The following is an 18,436-nucleotide window of genomic DNA, read 5'->3' on the forward strand; positions in this document are numbered from 1 at the left end:
AAGGAAAGAGAGAGAATGGCTAGGGTTTCTTAGAAAAAAAAAATGTTAGTTGAAATAGGTGAAAATGTCTCATATTTTTCAAAACAAGGTTTAGTGTGTTAGGGATACTTGTTAGCAAGATATTTTTTAAAATCTTCCCCTTAATGGCCAAAAAAAGGGAAAAAAGAAAAAAAAAATGAAAAGAAAATAACAATACTAAAAATATTAATTAGTATACTAACGAACATATCAATCAAAACATAAGACGTGTATGTGAGATCCACCACTTAAGGTAAGAACCGAAACATATATGTGACTATTCGCAAAATATAAGAAAATACTAAAAAAGCCTTTACAACTGTTGTTACTATTGCAAAGTATGTATTAAAATGCTAAATAAATGTGTTTTATAATATGTAAAAAACAACTAGTATAAAATTCGTGCTATGCACGACTTTAAACAAATAATTAAAATTGTATTTTAAAAATTGAAGTAATAATTTTAGAATTTAAAAAATAATAATTAAACTCATGTGAATAAGTTATTTTCATTTAAATTTCATTAAAGTCATGTTTTAATTATGTTATCATTAATATTTTATTTTAACTAATAGTTTCGAACATTTTAGAACAAAAAAGTTGAATGAATTATAAAAATTACATTTAACAGATAACTTTTTTATTTGATTTTCTCGAATGAGATAAAAACTAAAATTTTTTAATTTAGAATTACATAATAAAATTCATTTAAAATTTGTTAAAATCAAAAACAAATTGGAGAATGAAATAAGTTTTTTTTTAGAAAGAGTATAGCTCCACGTCTAAATCATTTCACTTCTCTTGTTACCACTTTCAACTCCTTTTTCTAGTTCCATTCTCTAGCCACATGTTTTTATTCCCCATCCCCCAACTACCGTTACAATTTTCAACCCTACAATCAACCTACTTAACTTTATTAGAACCTATATACCTACTATATTCTATGATCTTTATCCTTGTTAACTAAACTAACTCCTTATAAATAATATCATCAAATGATTTAGTTTAAAAGAAGATTTATGTAGTTTATAAAAGCATGGAATGGTGTGCAAGGTCAAAATTAGGTCATCTATTAAAAATGAGAGAAAATCTTAAATCAATTAGAAAATGAAAAAAAAAAAAAAAAATCTTTCTTATGGGCAGCAAGATTGTTTTATGTTTAGTGTAAGTTATTTCTTGTGTTTGATGCAAGTTTTTTTTGTGTATCAGACTTGCATCCAAACAATTCAAATGTGTTTTTTTAGTTTGCCCCAATTATACGCAATTTTTTTAACATACAAATTCAAGGTCAGATGTAACTTTAATCGCTCATAAACTGAAATAGTATAACATCGCTAACTTGTCTTGGCCCAATTTCAACTAATATCACTTTCTTTGTTCAATCTACAACTATAGACCAACATTTTTTACTTTTTTTTGTCTGAAAATAAATTAATTTAAATATTCTAATTATAATTTTTTTTTAAAAAAGATAGAAAAATCAATCTATAAATAACTAAAAATATAAATCTATAAAAATTGTCTAAAAGTATGGAAAAATAATTTTAACATAAATTATTTTGTTAACCAATACCTATCTCGTGGATAAAAATAGATAAAATCTCTTTGAATTGAACTACTTAGACTGGTTCAACTGTTTAAATTATAGTTGACACTAAAAAATCACATGCATTTATAATTTACCTAAATGGTAATTTTGTAATCTACTTAAAAATTTCTGAATTTTATATTTTTAATCAATTGTGCATAAATAAATAAAAAATATTTGAAAAATAAGTGAAAACAATAACTATTTTAAATTATATATTTTATTTTCAAATATTTAGTATAATTGCATAAGAAACTTGACATTAAATTTTTTAAATAATATTTATGCTACAACAAAATAAAATTAATTAACCAAGTTATCATTGAAACCAATGTGGAGCAAGCGGTACTAACTAAAGGACCTGGTGAGAAATGCCACGTTCAGAGGTCGTAGAAGATTCAAGGATCATGTTGTTAAGCCCAACATGTTCGAAGGGGAGGAAACACGTGCAGATGTTCTTAGCAAAACTAGGAGCTAATCAGAACTTCTTATTGTAAATGATCCACCAGAGGAAATCCACAGTGCCATAATTGCGGATATTGTTTACCTATCTGGGGGAGAGCGCTTAGTCCCTTTTGCTCTGTTTCTTTTCGTTGTACCAAAAAAAAAAAAAAAAAAAAAAAATCAAAAATGGAATTTTTTTTTTTTTTTACAATTATCTAATTTTTTTTTCCTTTCATATTCTTAACCCAATCAAAACAAAAAAGTAGTTTCTTTCTCTTCATTTTCATCATTTATTTATTTATTTATTAAAATTTAAATATAGCATATTAATTTTTTTTCATATTTCATTTTCATTTTTTTAAAAATTTTTGTAAACATTTTTGGAGTATGTGATATATAAGTATTGAATAATAATATCCATGTGGTCTAGTAAGTATGGAAAAAACAATTCAAAAAACTATCCAAAATAAAGCGAATGGAGTAGATTCAAAATTCGTGTCATGTATGGTTACAATTACAATGCATCTAGTCCATATATTTTATTTTCTAAAAAAATTACATGCATTTATAATTTACCTAAATGGTAATTTTGTAATCCACTTAAAAATTTATAAATTTTGTATTTTCAATCAATTGTGCATAAATAAAAACTTAAAATATATATATATAGTGAAAACAATAACTATTTTAAGTTATATATTTTATTTTCAAATGTTAAAGATAATTGCATAAGTTGACATTAAACTTTTTTTTAATAATATTTATGCCACATTTGGATTTTGATTATAGGGAAAACAAAATAAAATTAATTAACCAAAAATGATTTTTTTTTTTTTACAATTATATAATTCTTTTTTTTTTCCTTTTCATATTCTTAACCCAATCTAAACAAAAATAAAATAAAATAAATACACTTCATTTTCATCTTTTATGTTTGTTTTAAAAAAAATTTAAATATAGCATATTAATTTTTTTCATATTTCATTTTCATTTTTTTTAAAAAAAATTATAAACATTTTTGGAATATGTGATATATAAGTATTGAATAACAATACCCATGTGGTCTATTACGTAAGGAAAAAAATAATTCAAAAAATTATCCAAAAATAAAGCGGATGGAGTGGATGTAAAATTCGTATAATGTTTGGCTACAATTAGAATGCATCTATTCCACACATTTTATTTTCTGAAAACATTTTAGATATATATTTTAAATGAAATTTTTAGAAAATTGATATATAAGTACTTAATAACAATATAAATGATTGTTAATAAGCTAGTTCAAAAACAAAATGATGGGGAATAAGAAAATTAAATAAACAATTTAGGAGCTCAAAAAACTAGGAAAACAAAAATAAATAAATAAAGTATCGTGTAGATTTAAAATTTATGTAACGTTAGTTACAACAACAATAAATTTGGTCAAGATTTTATTTTTTGACAACTTTTTTAGATATATGTATATATTTATTTCATAATAGAAAAATAATGAACAAATGAATCATAAAAATTTAGAAATTTGAGAAAAATATATTTGGATTTTCATCATTAATTTAAGAAAAGAAAATTTTCCTATTGATGAAAATTTCAAAGTATAACGGTTCTGATTTAGACCCGACTCATTTCCCGCTTTTGAATCCAAGAATCCGTATCTTTAACTATTGTTCATCTCATTCTCATCTTGTTACTAGTTGAATTTGGTTATTTGGGAGTTGTGATTGGTTTTGAAATAGGTTGGAAAGTTAGTTTTTCAAAGAGTTGTTGCCCAGATTTTTACTTGTTTGCTCGAGCGGTCTTTTTTGAGCTCGAGTGGTCTTTTTTGCACTCGAGCGGACTTTTGCAGTTTGCAAAACTACTAGAAGTGTGGTATCTTCACACGAGCGGTATTTCTTGCGCTTGAGCGGTCTTTTGCAAGTCTGAACTTCTGGGAAGGGATCGTTGTGCACTCAAGCGGTGGTTTTGGTTGCTCAAGCGATGTCACTTGTTGTGTCTGACGCTCGAGCAGTGTTTTGGTCGCTCGAGTGGTCTACGCGTAATCAGTCCGAGAGAAAGGCATTTTGAGTAACTTTTTCACTCCTCTCTCTCTCTCTCTCTCTCTCTCTCTCTCTCTCTCTCTCTCAAAACTTTAAATCTTCACACTCTCTCTAGTTCTTATGCTCTAGCATCAAATATTCTTAATCCTTTGATTTCCTCACCGTACCCCTTTGGAGAAAATGGTAGAGCACATCGAGGGCTTCGTTCTAATCGAAGGAGTTATTATTTTTGGCTCCACCAAGCTTCTACCTTTGCTCTCTCTTGTCTTCTACTTTGAGGTAGGGATTTCTTCAACCTTTAATATGATTTTTATCTTAGTTATTTGCCTATTGTTAGAATCTAGTGATTTGGGGATTTTTGGATAAACTTAGGGTTTGATTTTGAATTTAAAAGAGGGGTTTTTCAAATGGAATCTTGAGAAACGTTGTGGAGATGTGTTTATGGTTGGACATGTTAAAATGGTGGATTTCCCTGCTTAAAAATTTATTTTGCAAGTAAAGGGGGTTTTGTTCCAAATTTATGGATATTTGGATTTGTGAAAGGAAATGGGAAATGATGTTGGATTTTGTAAGATTGGAACAATGTTTATGTTGATGATGATGGTGGAGTTAGATATGTAATATCACGTCCATTTTAAAATGATGGAATTATATCTTTTGATTGGAAACTATCTGTTGTATAGAAGCATCTGTTTTTGGGCTATTGGTGGAGGATAGCTTTGATTGTTGTAGAAATTGCATGTGGATTAGATGAATTGAAACCAATCATCCATGCATCTTTCATTAATCATTGTTACATACTTAAATATTGAAAATGTTCTGTTTTGATAAAAATTGGTGAATACCTTAGTGAATCTGGTTAGGGGGTATGGTTGTGGTTATCTTGTTGGCCTATGTGTCCTTGGTGAAAGTCCAGAAATCTGCGTGGTTAGATGTCGATCTTTCTGATTAGTACCGGTAAAATGGTTTTGGTAGTGCTTGTATAGCCTACTGGCAGACACGTACTTAGATATTCCTAGTGTTTTGTATCCACTGCCCTGTTTTCTATATAAAAGGATTATTTTCATGAATTGGTTTATAATCTGGCATTGCATAGTATTGAGATAGAGAATCCGAAACGTTTGACAAATGGCATGCATGTGCATTCACCTTATGACTTTGTTAAGATTCGTATATTGTGTTAAAGTATCTCTACTGAGCTTTGGTTCATCTTATATGAAAAACAACTTTCAAGTGTCGATGATATACCTCCACCAATAACGTAGCTTGGAAGGACTTGAAGTCGAGGGCTTCATTTTGTTATTTTGATGCAATTATGTTTGTATAAGCCTTGGGCTTTAGTTGTATTGAGTTAAATTCATTTTATTGTACCCAAGTACCAACTTGGAAAGATGTAGCCATTAGGCCATATAATTATTTAGTTTTTCTTTATTTTAATTCATCTATCCATGCCATATGCTATAGATTCAAAATCTAGGATTTATGAATGTATATCACATATGTCATCTTTTGTATTGATCAAAGATATAAATGTGATGGAAGATATGACATTATTGATCATTTGTAAGAAATGTGTGAGTTGGGTTATTGTTATTTATTTCAAGGCGTTACACTTGGTATCCGATTTTGAATACTTTGGGATCGTGGGATGTGGTTTTTACCACAATGGGTTATCTTGTTAGATGATATTAGAAGTAGACCTGGTATGCTATGTGATAATATGCTTATGTGACTAAATAAGTATGGGATTTAATTTCTTAGATATTGATTAAGTCTACAAGTTTTCTAGAAATCATGTTAGAAGAGCACTTGATCACTACTATTTCTAACTAGAACTCTAGCAACGTCGCAGGACGGTCACTATCTAGAAAAGAAGTTCGTTTGTGTTTGTGACCGCTATAAACCGTCGCAAATAATAAAAAACAGTCGCAAAAGACTTTTTGCGACGGCCCATGCGACGGCAAATGGGGGTCGCGAATGTGGGGGTGGCAAATACTTTTTGCGACCGCAAAATAGCAGTCGCAAACTATTTGCGACCGCCTAATCTACTTATCGCGACTAATATTTTGCCGTCGCAAAAAAATTAAAAAAATACATACAATGTATTAGCGACCATCTTGTTACCGTCGCAAAAAAAATATAAATAAATAAAATACCTACAATGTTTTAGCAACCTATATTCTCATATATATATATATATATATATTCAAGTAGTATATACAATAAATATAAAGTGATATTTGCAAAAATTCTAATACACATGTATTATTTTCCATCACTTCCCTCAACAAAATTATCTTTCTTCAAAAAAAAAAAAATGTGCATACAAAATATAAACTTCTATACACACAAAACAAATATCCATCAACCATCCTTAAAAGTATTTATACAAAATACTAATAGATTCAAGTACTAAAAAAAAAAAAACTGAATTTAACTCTCAATATCACCCACTCAATCATATCAACTACTCCCTCAATACTACCTGTAAAAATATACATCAATATATTAGTTGACTAACTTGGATGCCAAAACAAAAATGGATACAAAGAGCACATTAATTGACTTACTTGGATGCCAAAACCTTTGCCAATAGCGGTACAAAGAAGTTCAATGTACACATGCTTCACAATCATTCTAAGAATTTCAAGTGTTCAATACAATCTCAAAAAACTGTTACAAATTCATTCTAACAAAGAATTTCAAGTGTTCAATACAATCTCAAAAAAACTGTTACAAATTCATTCTAACAAGCTTCACAAAACATATGTATATGTAAGCATCAATCACCAAAATATAGTTTTAAACATCAAAACCTATCAATTGGTTCTAGTTAAACATCCAAAAACTATTAGTAGGTTCTAAACATTCAAAAACTATCCAAAAGTTCTAAACCTCCAAAAACTATTCATATTTATGTTCTAAACATCCAAAAACTATCCAAAGATTGTAACTATCCAAAGTTCATTGAATTTCACTTTCCAGTTTTGTGGATCTCTACTAACTCATTTTTCTTCATTATCTATTTCCACATAGCAATAGAGGAAGGACAACAGAAAAATAAGGGTTGATATGTACTTATTGGCTGCAAATTTGGCAGTTTCACTCTATCATCATTCCCCATTCCAAGAATTCATCAGGACATCCCCTGCACCCTTGCTTATACCACATGTGAATCAGGTTTCATAATTTAATTTTATCCAAGGTACAAAATATAAATCATTAAGTAGTGATGTTGATGGAAAAATAATAACCTAAAAAATGCCACTTCTAAACTATAGAGATCAAAGCACATTCCTAAACACAACACAAAAATAAGATGAAAAATTAGAAAAAATCTTGTTAATTTCGAGAATAATTCTAAGTTACTCCAAAAAGAGAACAATTCCAACATTACGTATATAAACTCTTCTCGAAACCTGCATTTTGACACTCCTATTTCAAGAAAACAAATTTTAATCATTCTAATTAAAAGATCTTCATCAATCATCAAGAATTATAACAGTTGTGAACTATCTTTAAGTTGCCAAGGATAGTAGGATTTCACTTTAATTAAAGAAATGCAAATATTATTCATCAATGTCCATGGAGTGTTAAATGAAAAACTAAATTTCAAATAACATCATACCTAATTTTTCACTCCCTCAAATATTAAGACTTACGAGTGCTATTTTAAATCACACAATTTATAACAATTACAACAAAGATCATTACCCAGATGAAGATTGTATCACCTATTTGTAATCAAATGGATCATAATGGTAAATAAACATATCACTCAGTACAAATAACAGTACTAAAACCAATAACAATATTGCTTTAATAAATATATGACTTCTACCTAAAACCAATAATAGTGCAGCCTTGATAAACTATAGCTAATAGTCAAATTAGTACATATGGACTCAAAACTTGAAACAATTAGTGATTCTAAGTTAGGAATGCACTCACTTGATGCTATAACATCTAGATTGCCTCATACATGCATGTTCTAGCGAAGGAAATGAACTTGTAGTTCTTTTTGTGTGTATCAACATAAGTTGTACTTGTAATTGGGATAATTGTATTTATGTATAATATAATCAAGGACTGAATTTCAAATAGACAATGTACACATGCATGTAGAGTGTAGAGGACCCGCAATTCAATTTTCAAGGCATCAAACCTATTAATTAAGATGCAGAAGACGTCATAACTAAAATAAGTAAGTTAGGAAATTATGCTCAAGAATGTCAATTTCATCCAGAGTTAGGTTCTGTTACTCCAATTTCTCAGTCCTATGGATAGAATCAAAGAGGGAGTACAATTGTTGCAAGCACAATAAGGAATGAATGGAAATTTGAAACAAAAATTAATAACGTAATCAGACTGAAAATGCCTGAGGTCATGGAAAGTCTTCATTTTGATACACAATTGAGAGATGATAATACCATCAAATCCTCAAATTGCAAAAGATACCACTGAGATTGACTAAGGTTATTACTCGATGTAAAAACTTCTGATAAAATAAAGGAAGTGCATTGAAATTGGGATTTTAGAAACGAAATGAAAAAATCTGCAAGACGCATAAGAATTAGAATTGGAATTATGAGTTTGGAAATACCACTGAGATTGACTAAGGTCATGATGAGTTTTACCTTCAAAATTGGAATTATGGACTCCACTCCAATTGAATCATGTCTTTCTTGTTCTTCTCCCGTTGTGAATTTTCTTTCTAGCACAAATCTAGAATGAAGAGAGAATGGTGAAAGAAAATTGATAATAGTCTTGAGAAATACAACACAATAGAGGAGATCAATTTACAAAATATAGTCTCAGAGAAGATTTCAGATATAGAGAAAAGGAGAAGAGGAGATTAATGTGCTCTTTGTCCATTTAATTTCTCATGTTGTGACTGCCTTACATATTGGTTTTATAATGTTCTAGAAATTCATGTGCTTCATTCAATATCAAGTTGGTGGATAGCTAGGTTCTTAACCAAGTTTTTTGTCCATTTAATTTCTCATGTTGTGACTGCCTTACATATTGGTTTTATAATGTTCTAGAAATTCATGTGTTTCATTCAATATCAAGTTGGTGGATAGCTAGGTTCTTAATCATTTGAAGCCATACAAGTGCATAACAAACTCACACATCCTTACAATAAAGTACAATTGACAAGGCCGAAAAGAAAAGATGGACACCATATACAATAAGGTAAATTACAAAATCATTAAAACTGGAAGCTAATAATTTTTTTTTCCCGGAAGTATATTAAGAAAGCATCAAGAGGGGATGCCACCCAATTCCCAATTCATGGAAAGGAATCTGCCAAAATGGGGTTGCTTTCCAACCATCTCATTGTAATAGGTAATTTACTAAAGCAACTTCTATTTATATAATTTTCCTTATATATAATATGGATAATTTGAATGTTCAATCCACCAAAGTCCAAATTAAAAGAGGACGATCTCATCATAGTGGAATGCACATGATTCAGAATTTTTTTTTTTTTTTTTACTAGTGCTATGTACTCATATTTTTATTTTTAAAAAGTTTGTAAAATTTTAATGTATAGCATAGATTTAAAAATCTTTCTCAATTACCAACAACCAAAACAAAACACTCATGTCAATTTCAAGCCTATAGCTATGGCACCAAACCTTGAAAACAGAACATAACATTTAAAGGTCGAAATTGAAGTGTATAGCTAACCTGTGGGGCAGAATCAACACCAGCTGATATGGCGAGCCTGGTTTCTGTCAGCAGTGTGCTCCAATCTCGTTGTATCTTGGCCTCAGTACACTTACTCAGATGAACCTGAAGGTTTTTAGCTTTAGTCAAGACATCAGGGTCTGATTCAGCACCAACTTGTTTATAGTGATACATTGCCTTTTCTGCTTCTCCTAATCTGCAATCACAAATATATATTACAACAACAATAGTAATGCCCAATTAAGCATAATGTACATCACTAAATGACAATTGAAGATCTGAAAACTAAAAGATGATTAAAAAAAAAAAAAACTAGTTAAGTTGGGACATACAGCTCTGGTGTTACTGGTTTTAGTTGTAGTAATTAGAAAGCAATGATTTCTCAGAGCTCAAAAACATTTATGGGTACCAAAAACCAATATTCAATGGGAAAATTTATCGAACAGTTAAACTGCAACCATGCACACATCAACACTTACATTACACTGTGACAGCTCAAAGGTGGGGATTAAAGATTTTTTGTTTTTACCAAATACATGTTTTTGAAATAAAATTCCCATATTCAAACAGTCAAATTTATTTCGTAAAGTGGTGTTTAATTTTGCTGTAATCGGTTAAAAAAAAAAGAAAACAGAAAAGAAAAAAATAATTTCTTTTCTAAGTAGCAATAAACCTCTCACAGCCTATGGGGCTGGGACAAATAGAAAACTTGTAATGCCTAGTCTATATATTTAAAAATAAAATAAGATTCTCTCAAGGACAGAGAAACTAGGTGCTCACTCCCGAAGATGGCAAGCTCACAAGTGATACACAACAAATCACAGCCCATTAGGGCAGCACACTGAAGCTTGTGAAGCCTAAGACAGACAGACGTTTGCAACATGAGAACAAGCTTCAAAAAAAACAAAAAATAAATCATAGAAGGGCATCACCCACCATTGTTCCCTGTTGATCGATGGTGGGTATTGAACAGGGAGTTGTATCTAGACCTACCCTTCGACATTATTTCCACAAAATGGCAGCTCTTAGGTTCAAAGTCACAACCTCATGCTTGGGAAACCCAGCTTTTACCATTGCACCAAGCAATGCCTTTATAAAAAAAACTATTTCCATCCATGTTTCTACCAAATAGACTTCACCAATTGTTCACAATAAGCTTGTTAACTCTTACCATTTTAAAATAATCATGTTTGAAGGAACAATTGAATTCAACTACAAACTACAAAGACTATTAAATCATTTACACTCCATCTTTGACAAAACTAAAAAACGTATCAAGTCCCAGAACCATTCCTTGCTTGTTTAATTGCAGTATTTTTTTGCCTAATGTAGATGATCCTCACCAAGGAAGAGATTAACATACAAATAAATCCCAAGATGAACCAAACAACCAAAAAAAAAATCCAACAGTAGTATATCATGAAGCTGGAAAAGTAGAGCATGCAATCTGAAAGTAAAAAGAAAATGAAGATAATGTGTTAATTTTCATCGCAACACAACGTGAAGTTTAACAAAGCAAAATGCAAAAAATTTATGAATATAGAATACATACCAGTGTGAATATTGTATGACTACGGCTACTCAACAAATTAAAATTATTCGAACCAACATGACGATGTTCTGCATATTTAAAAAATAAATAAAAAATAAATAAAAATAATCAACTTAGTGACAAGAACGCAACCAAAAATTATACAAAGTGGGGTAGGGAAGATGCAAACAACAAATTACAGTGAATACCTTCCCCAGCAGCAATAAAAGAAAGTACATGCCCAGGAGACAAAACAACTTCTTCCTTTATTCCCTCAACATAAGTACCCTGCAAAGATATTGCCAGAACAGATAAGACCAACAAACAGAAATCACATATTTTACAAATTTTTAGAAAATATATATATATATATTCAGAAGTTCAAAGGTTCACAGTCCAGGACCTGAACTGCTTCAATTTATTCCTAAAGTGGTGTTTAATTTTGCTGTAATCGGTTAAAAAAAAAAAAGAACAGAAAAGAAAAAAATAATTGTCAGTTTTATTCAGTATTCCTGAACTAAATGGAAAAAAGAACAGAAAAGAAAAAAATAATTTCTGAATCTGGTTATAGTATTTTTTTGGCTCTAAAAAATGGAAGAAAAAAAAACAATAAAAATACATTTTTTTGCTCTCGTTTTATAACATTTTCACAATAAACAAACTGAGATTCAAGTCTCACTTGAGGAAAAACAAGACGTTTATGATCAATCTGATCACATAAGGAGCTAAACAAGTTCTCAGATCAAGATAAAGATTGAAAATAGATAGAAACATTTCATATGAGAAAAGAATTGCAAATAATTGAAAACCTAGATTTCCTAAGTCAGATAGAGAGAAGCAGAGGCGATAGAGGAGGTTGAGGATTGCAAATTTACTTCTATTCTCACAAGACACCGATGAAATCACCTAATTTGCAATGAAATCACCTGAAATTCAACAAATTGACAAGTATATTACAAGCTTGAGAACTCAAGAAAACGAGAGAGAGAGAGAGACAGCGAGACAGAGAGATAGAGATTGAGAGGGAGATTGAGGGACAGAGAAAGAGAGCGAGATTGAAAGAGCGATCCATACCGATGGAGATCTTCAGACGACGATGGCGAGCGGAAGAGCGAGAGAGCAGAGCTATGCATGTCTGTAATGCGAGAGAGAGAGAGAACAATCCGTGTTTTAATTTTTCTAAAACTAGGGCAAATATAAGGAAGGAAAACGGGTAAAAGAGGAATAAATTGGTTATTTGCGACGGCTGATCAAGTGGTCGCAAATTATATAGTAGCAAAAGGTCTTTTTTCTAGTAGTGGCATAAGTTGACATTAAACTTTTTTTTAATAATATTTATGCCACATTTGGATTTTGATTATAGGGAAAACAAAATAAAATTAATTAACCAAAAATGATTTTTTTTTTTTTACAATTATATAATTCTTTTTTTTTTCCTTTTCATATTCTTAACCCAATCTAAACAAAAATAAAATAAAATAAATACACTTCATTTTCATCTTTTATGTTTGTTTTAAAAAAAATTTAAATATAGCATATTAATTTTTTTCATATTTCATTTTCATTTTTTTTAAAAAAAATTATAAACATTTTTGGAATATGTGATATATAAGTATTGAATAACAATACCCATGTGGTCTATTACGTAAGGAAAAAAATAATTCAAAAAATTATCCAAAAATAAAGCGGATGGAGTGGATGTAAAATTCGTATAATGTTTGGCTACAATTAGAATGCATCTATTCCACACATTTTATTTTCTGAAAACATTTTAGATATATATTTTAAATGAAATTTTTAGAAAATTGATATATAAGTACTTAATAACAATATAAATGATTGTTAATAAGCTAGTTCAAAAACAAAATGATGGGGAATAAGAAAATTAAATAAACAATTTAGGAGCTCAAAAAACTAGGAAAACAAAAATAAATAAATAAAGTATCGTGTAGATTTAAAATTTATGTAACGTTAGTTACAACAACAATAAATTTGGTCAAGATTTTATTTTTTGACAACTTTTTTAGATATATGTATATATTTATTTCATAATAGAAAAATAATGAACAAATGAATCATAAAAATTTAGAAATTTGAGAAAAATATATTTGGATTTTCATCATTAATTTAAGAAAAGAAAATTTTCCTATTGATGAAAATTTCAAAGTATAACGGTTCTGATTTAGACCCGACTCATTTCCCGCTTTTGAATCCAAGAATCCGTATCTTTAACTATTGTTCATCTCATTCTCATCTTGTTACTAGTTGAATTTGGTTATTTGGGAGTTGTGATTGGTTTTGAAATAGGTTGGAAAGTTAGTTTTTCAAAGAGTTGTTGCCCAGATTTTTACTTGTTTGCTCGAGCGGTCTTTTTTGAGCTCGAGTGGTCTTTTTTGCACTCGAGCGGACTTTTGCAGTTTGCAAAACTACTAGAAGTGTGGTATCTTCACACGAGCGGTATTTCTTGCGCTTGAGCGGTCTTTTGCAAGTCTGAACTTCTGGGAAGGGATCGTTGTGCACTCAAGCGGTGGTTTTGGTTGCTCAAGCGATGTCACTTGTTGTGTCTGACGCTCGAGCAGTGTTTTGGTCGCTCGAGTGGTCTACGCGTAATCAGTCCGAGAGAAAGGCATTTTGAGTAACTTTTTCACTCCTCTCTCTCTCTCTCTCTCTCTCTCTCTCTCTCAAAACTTTAAATCTTCACACTCTCTCTAGTTCTTATGCTCTAGCATCAAATATTCTTAATCCTTTGATTTCCTCACCGTACCCCTTTGGAGAAAATGGTAGAGCACATCGAGGGCTTCGTTCTAATCGAAGGAGTTATTATTTTTGGCTCCACCAAGCTTCTACCTTTGCTCTCTCTTGTCTTCTACTTTGAGGTAGGGATTTCTTCAACCTTTAATATGATTTTTATCTTAGTTATTTGCCTATTGTTAGAATCTAGTGATTTGGGGATTTTTGGATAAACTTAGGGTTTGATTTTGAATTTAAAAGAGGGGTTTTTCAAATGGAATCTTGAGAAACGTTGTGGAGATGTGTTTATGGTTGGACATGTTAAAATGGTGGATTTCCCTGCTTAAAAATTTATTTTGCAAGTAAAGGGGGTTTTGTTCCAAATTTATGGATATTTGGATTTGTGAAAGGAAATGGGAAATGATGTTGGATTTTGTAAGATTGGAACAATGTTTATGTTGATGATGATGGTGGAGTTAGATATGTAATATCACGTCCATTTTAAAATGATGGAATTATATCTTTTGATTGGAAACTATCTGTTGTATAGAAGCATCTGTTTTTGGGCTATTGGTGGAGGATAGCTTTGATTGTTGTAGAAATTGCATGTGGATTAGATGAATTGAAACCAATCATCCATGCATCTTTCATTAATCATTGTTACATACTTAAATATTGAAAATGTTCTGTTTTGATAAAAATTGGTGAATACCTTAGTGAATCTGGTTAGGGGGTATGGTTGTGGTTATCTTGTTGGCCTATGTGTCCTTGGTGAAAGTCCAGAAATCTGCGTGGTTAGATGTCGATCTTTCTGATTAGTACCGGTAAAATGGTTTTGGTAGTGCTTGTATAGCCTATTGGCAGACACGTACTTAGATATTCCTAGTGTTTTGTATCCACTGCCCTGTTTTCTATATAAAAGGATTATTTTCATGAATTGGTTTATAATCTGGCATTGCATAGTATTGAGATAGAGAATCCGAAACGTTTGACAAATGGCATGCATGTGCATTCACCTTATGACTTTGTTAAGATTCGTATATTGTGTTAAAGTATCTCTACTGAGCTTTGGTTCATCTTATATGAAAAACAACTTTCAAGTGTCGATGATATACCTCCACCAATAACGTAGCTTGGAAGGACTTGAAGTCGAGGGCTTCATTTTGTTATTTTGATGCAATTATGTTTGTATAAGCCTTGGGCTTTAGTTGTATTGAGTTAAATTCATTTTATTGTACCCAAGTACCAACTTGGAAAGATGTAGCCATTAGGCCATATAATTATTTAGTTTTTCTTTATTTTAATTCATCTATCCATGCCATATGCTATAGATTCAAAATCTAGGATTTATGAATGTATATCACATATGTCATCTTTTGTATTGATCAAAGATATAAATGTGATGGAAGATATGACATTATTGATCATTTGTAAGAAATGTGTGAGTTGGGTTATTGTTATTTATTTCAAGGCGTTACACTTGGTATCCGATTTTGAATACTTTGGGATCGTGGGATGTGGTTTTTACCACAATGGGTTATCTTGTTAGATGATATTAGAAGTAGACCTGGTATGCTATGTGATAATATGCTTATGTGACTAAATAAGTATGGGATTTAATTTCTTAGATATTGATTAAGTCTACAAGTTTTCTAGAAATCATGTTAGAAGAGCACTTGATCACTACTATTTCTAACTAGAACTCTAGCAACGTCGCAGGACGGTCACTATCTAGAAAAGAAGTTCGTTTGTGTTTGTGTGATTTGGTGCTTATGTGGAGTGAATTAATTATTGTCCACCATATTAGGACGTGAGTGAATTAGCTTCAACAAATTTGTAAATCTGCTAATCTATTTTGTAGATGGCAGGAGGTGCCGTTACCAGATAATATTTCAACTCAAGAGGAGGGAGTAGGTCAAGCCAACGTGGCCAAGCTAGCAGGTCAACAAGCCATAGGTGCTTTGGCTCGTGAAATGGTTAGAGCTTTACGGGAATCCATAGACATTCTCAAGGCTGAGAATCAAGTCCAGGCCCATATTGCCAAGAAAGGGCCATCTTTTCTGAAGAGGGAGTTCTTCCGATCGAATCTGGATGAGTTTTTGGAAAATCCAAATGAGTTACTGAAGGCAAATGAGTGACTTGAGCAGATGTTGAAGACGTTCGAGATGCTTGGTGTTACTCAACCTTTTCGCACCCTCTTTTGGAAAACAAATAAGCCCTATAGCATCGGACTTCCACAGTTCTGAATCTGATCTCACAAGTGCAATGTGAAATAGATAATCACCAAAGAATCCCAATCCGGCAAATCTTTTGAAAAATTGATCTTGAATCAAATTGTCAAAAATGGACTGCATTGTCAGATACAGAGTCGCCACCTAAATATTTTTTAGGAAAATTTAGAAAACCCATGACTCGTGCCAAAGGCCACGTGTTCATCATCACCAAGATTGTCTCGGCTCGGGAACTTGTCATGAATTGAGCACCCCCGCTCGCCCAATCAAAAATCGGCCTGTACTAATCATGATATGAATCTTATTTACATTATATGCTCTTGTTCTGGTTTATTAGGCTAGCATTACTATGTGATGTGCACACACACAAGTATAGACTAACTTGCAAGAATTGGAACATTTTTATTCATGTTTGTTTTGAAAATTGTTTCGAATATGTACCACTTGAAAAAGTGATCGCATATGAACATTACTCAAATTATTCCAATTCAAGCAACCTAGCCTTTACCCACAGGCATTCAGGCAATTTATAGCACTTAAGCAGTTAGCCTCGTGGCAAGCATGCTAAACATGGCAACAATCACACTCATGCAATTATGCTAAAGTGAGTAAAGGCTCACCTAGTATTCCAAGCCAAAAAAGATAAAAATGTTAGAAAATATGCATGATTCGTAACTTTGCGATATGACTAATGCAACACATGCGATATGCAATTTACTAGGCTCGGCTACTAATGTGGCATATGAATCAATTTGATAACATGCAGTCTAAACACGTATTCAAAGAAGTATTTAAACTAACAATGCAAGTTAGAGTGATGAACCGAGCCTCAGTGCATGCAATACAAGTGGATGCAAACATGGAGAATGCTAAACAAAACATGATACTTTAATCTAACCATCGTAAGAAGTTAGATAAAAAGGAGAAAGACGTGGGATTGGAAGACATACACATTATTACAACATTGCACCCTTACACAGGAGGGTTCGAATGAACTAACTAGCTAACTACTTAAAGCTAAGCTAATTATTACAAACCAAATTAATTAACTATTCTAGCTAATTAATATAATTACAACATGAGACACATTAGCTATTCTAACTAATTAATTACAAAGTCACTATTTGAATCTCAACACAAATATATGCAACACGGATGCCGACGATAGATGGAGGGCTTATGCATGGATGCAATTTCCACCCGAAAAGGCATTGTTTTTGTTGCTGCATGTCTTTATTGCACAGTAGAACACTTGCATTGATTTCCACCTCCAGACCAACTCTGTTTTGCTTTAGCAGAACACTGCTTGATTTTGCATTGGTGACCAACAGAGGGCCTGCCATCCGTTGATGATAGCCTGCCAGTCATAAAAGATGGCCTGCGGACCACCAAGAGGAGCCTGTCGGCCACTGATGACAGAATTTCTCTACTGCAACAGAGAGCAAATAAACCAAGGTGTGCAAGTTTAATAAATGCAACAAAACATGACTCTCAAAACCACCTCCCTATCATGAAAGATCAAGGGAAGTAGTTGACAATGAATCTTGAACCATTTTCATCACTAATGAGTACGAAACGACTCAAGGCTTCAATTAATGTCCAATTGAACCCAAACAAGTTATTATCTTGTACCTTTTTTAGCCTCAATTTTATTACTTCATTTTAGATTACCATCCATTATTTAATCAACTGAGTCCAAAAGGTGAAGTTAAGTCCTCTAATGGAAAGAAGGCTCAAACCAAGTGTTGTTTTAGGCATGAAAGAGACATCATATTGTTGATAATGAACCCCTAAATGGATTAAACCATTAAGCATGACATCTCAATCTTATGCTTAAACAAACAAGTAGTTTGAAACCACTTTCAAAGCAAAACAAAAGCCAAGAAAGGAGAGAGGTTGCAGAGGTGATTAAGAGTGATCACAAGTATGGAAAGCCATAAAATAAATGCTATCAACTCAAATAGGATGGTGGCTAAGGCCTAAACCACCAAACCTATGAGAACAATTACACTACAAGCATGCAATACAAAGCTCAAATGCAACAAACAGCTAAGAACTGTCCTAAAACATACTGAAATTAAGACAAAAATAGCTAAATAAATAAGCTAAAACATGGATTATGCTAGGCTAGTAAGCAAAACACAATGAGGGAAGGCTAACCCCTCAA

The 18,436-nt window shown here is 31.5% G+C and overlaps 1 long non-coding RNA gene across 2 annotated transcripts; it reads right to left on the minus strand.

Moving 5' to 3' along the window:
- Positions 1-6,403: 6,403 nt before the first annotated feature.
- Positions 6,404-12,476, minus strand: LOC114304666 (uncharacterized). Of its 2 annotated transcripts, XR_014336476.1 has the most exons (6): positions 12,383-12,476; positions 12,184-12,234; positions 11,518-11,596; positions 11,330-11,397; positions 9,778-9,973; positions 6,404-8,808 (listed from the first exon to the last, which is right to left on the minus strand). It is a non-coding gene; the product is annotated as an uncharacterized LOC114304666 (long non-coding RNA). The 2 variants fall into 2 exon arrangements; XR_014336477.1 differs by lacking the exon at positions 9,778-9,973.
- Positions 12,477-18,436: the final 5,960 nt, after the last annotated feature.

Source organism: Camellia sinensis, chromosome 1 (assembly GCF_055761805.1).
Source record: "Camellia sinensis isolate YWXY chromosome 1, ASM5576180v1, whole genome shotgun sequence".
NCBI lineage: Eukaryota > Viridiplantae > Streptophyta > Magnoliopsida > Ericales > Theaceae > Camellia > Camellia sinensis.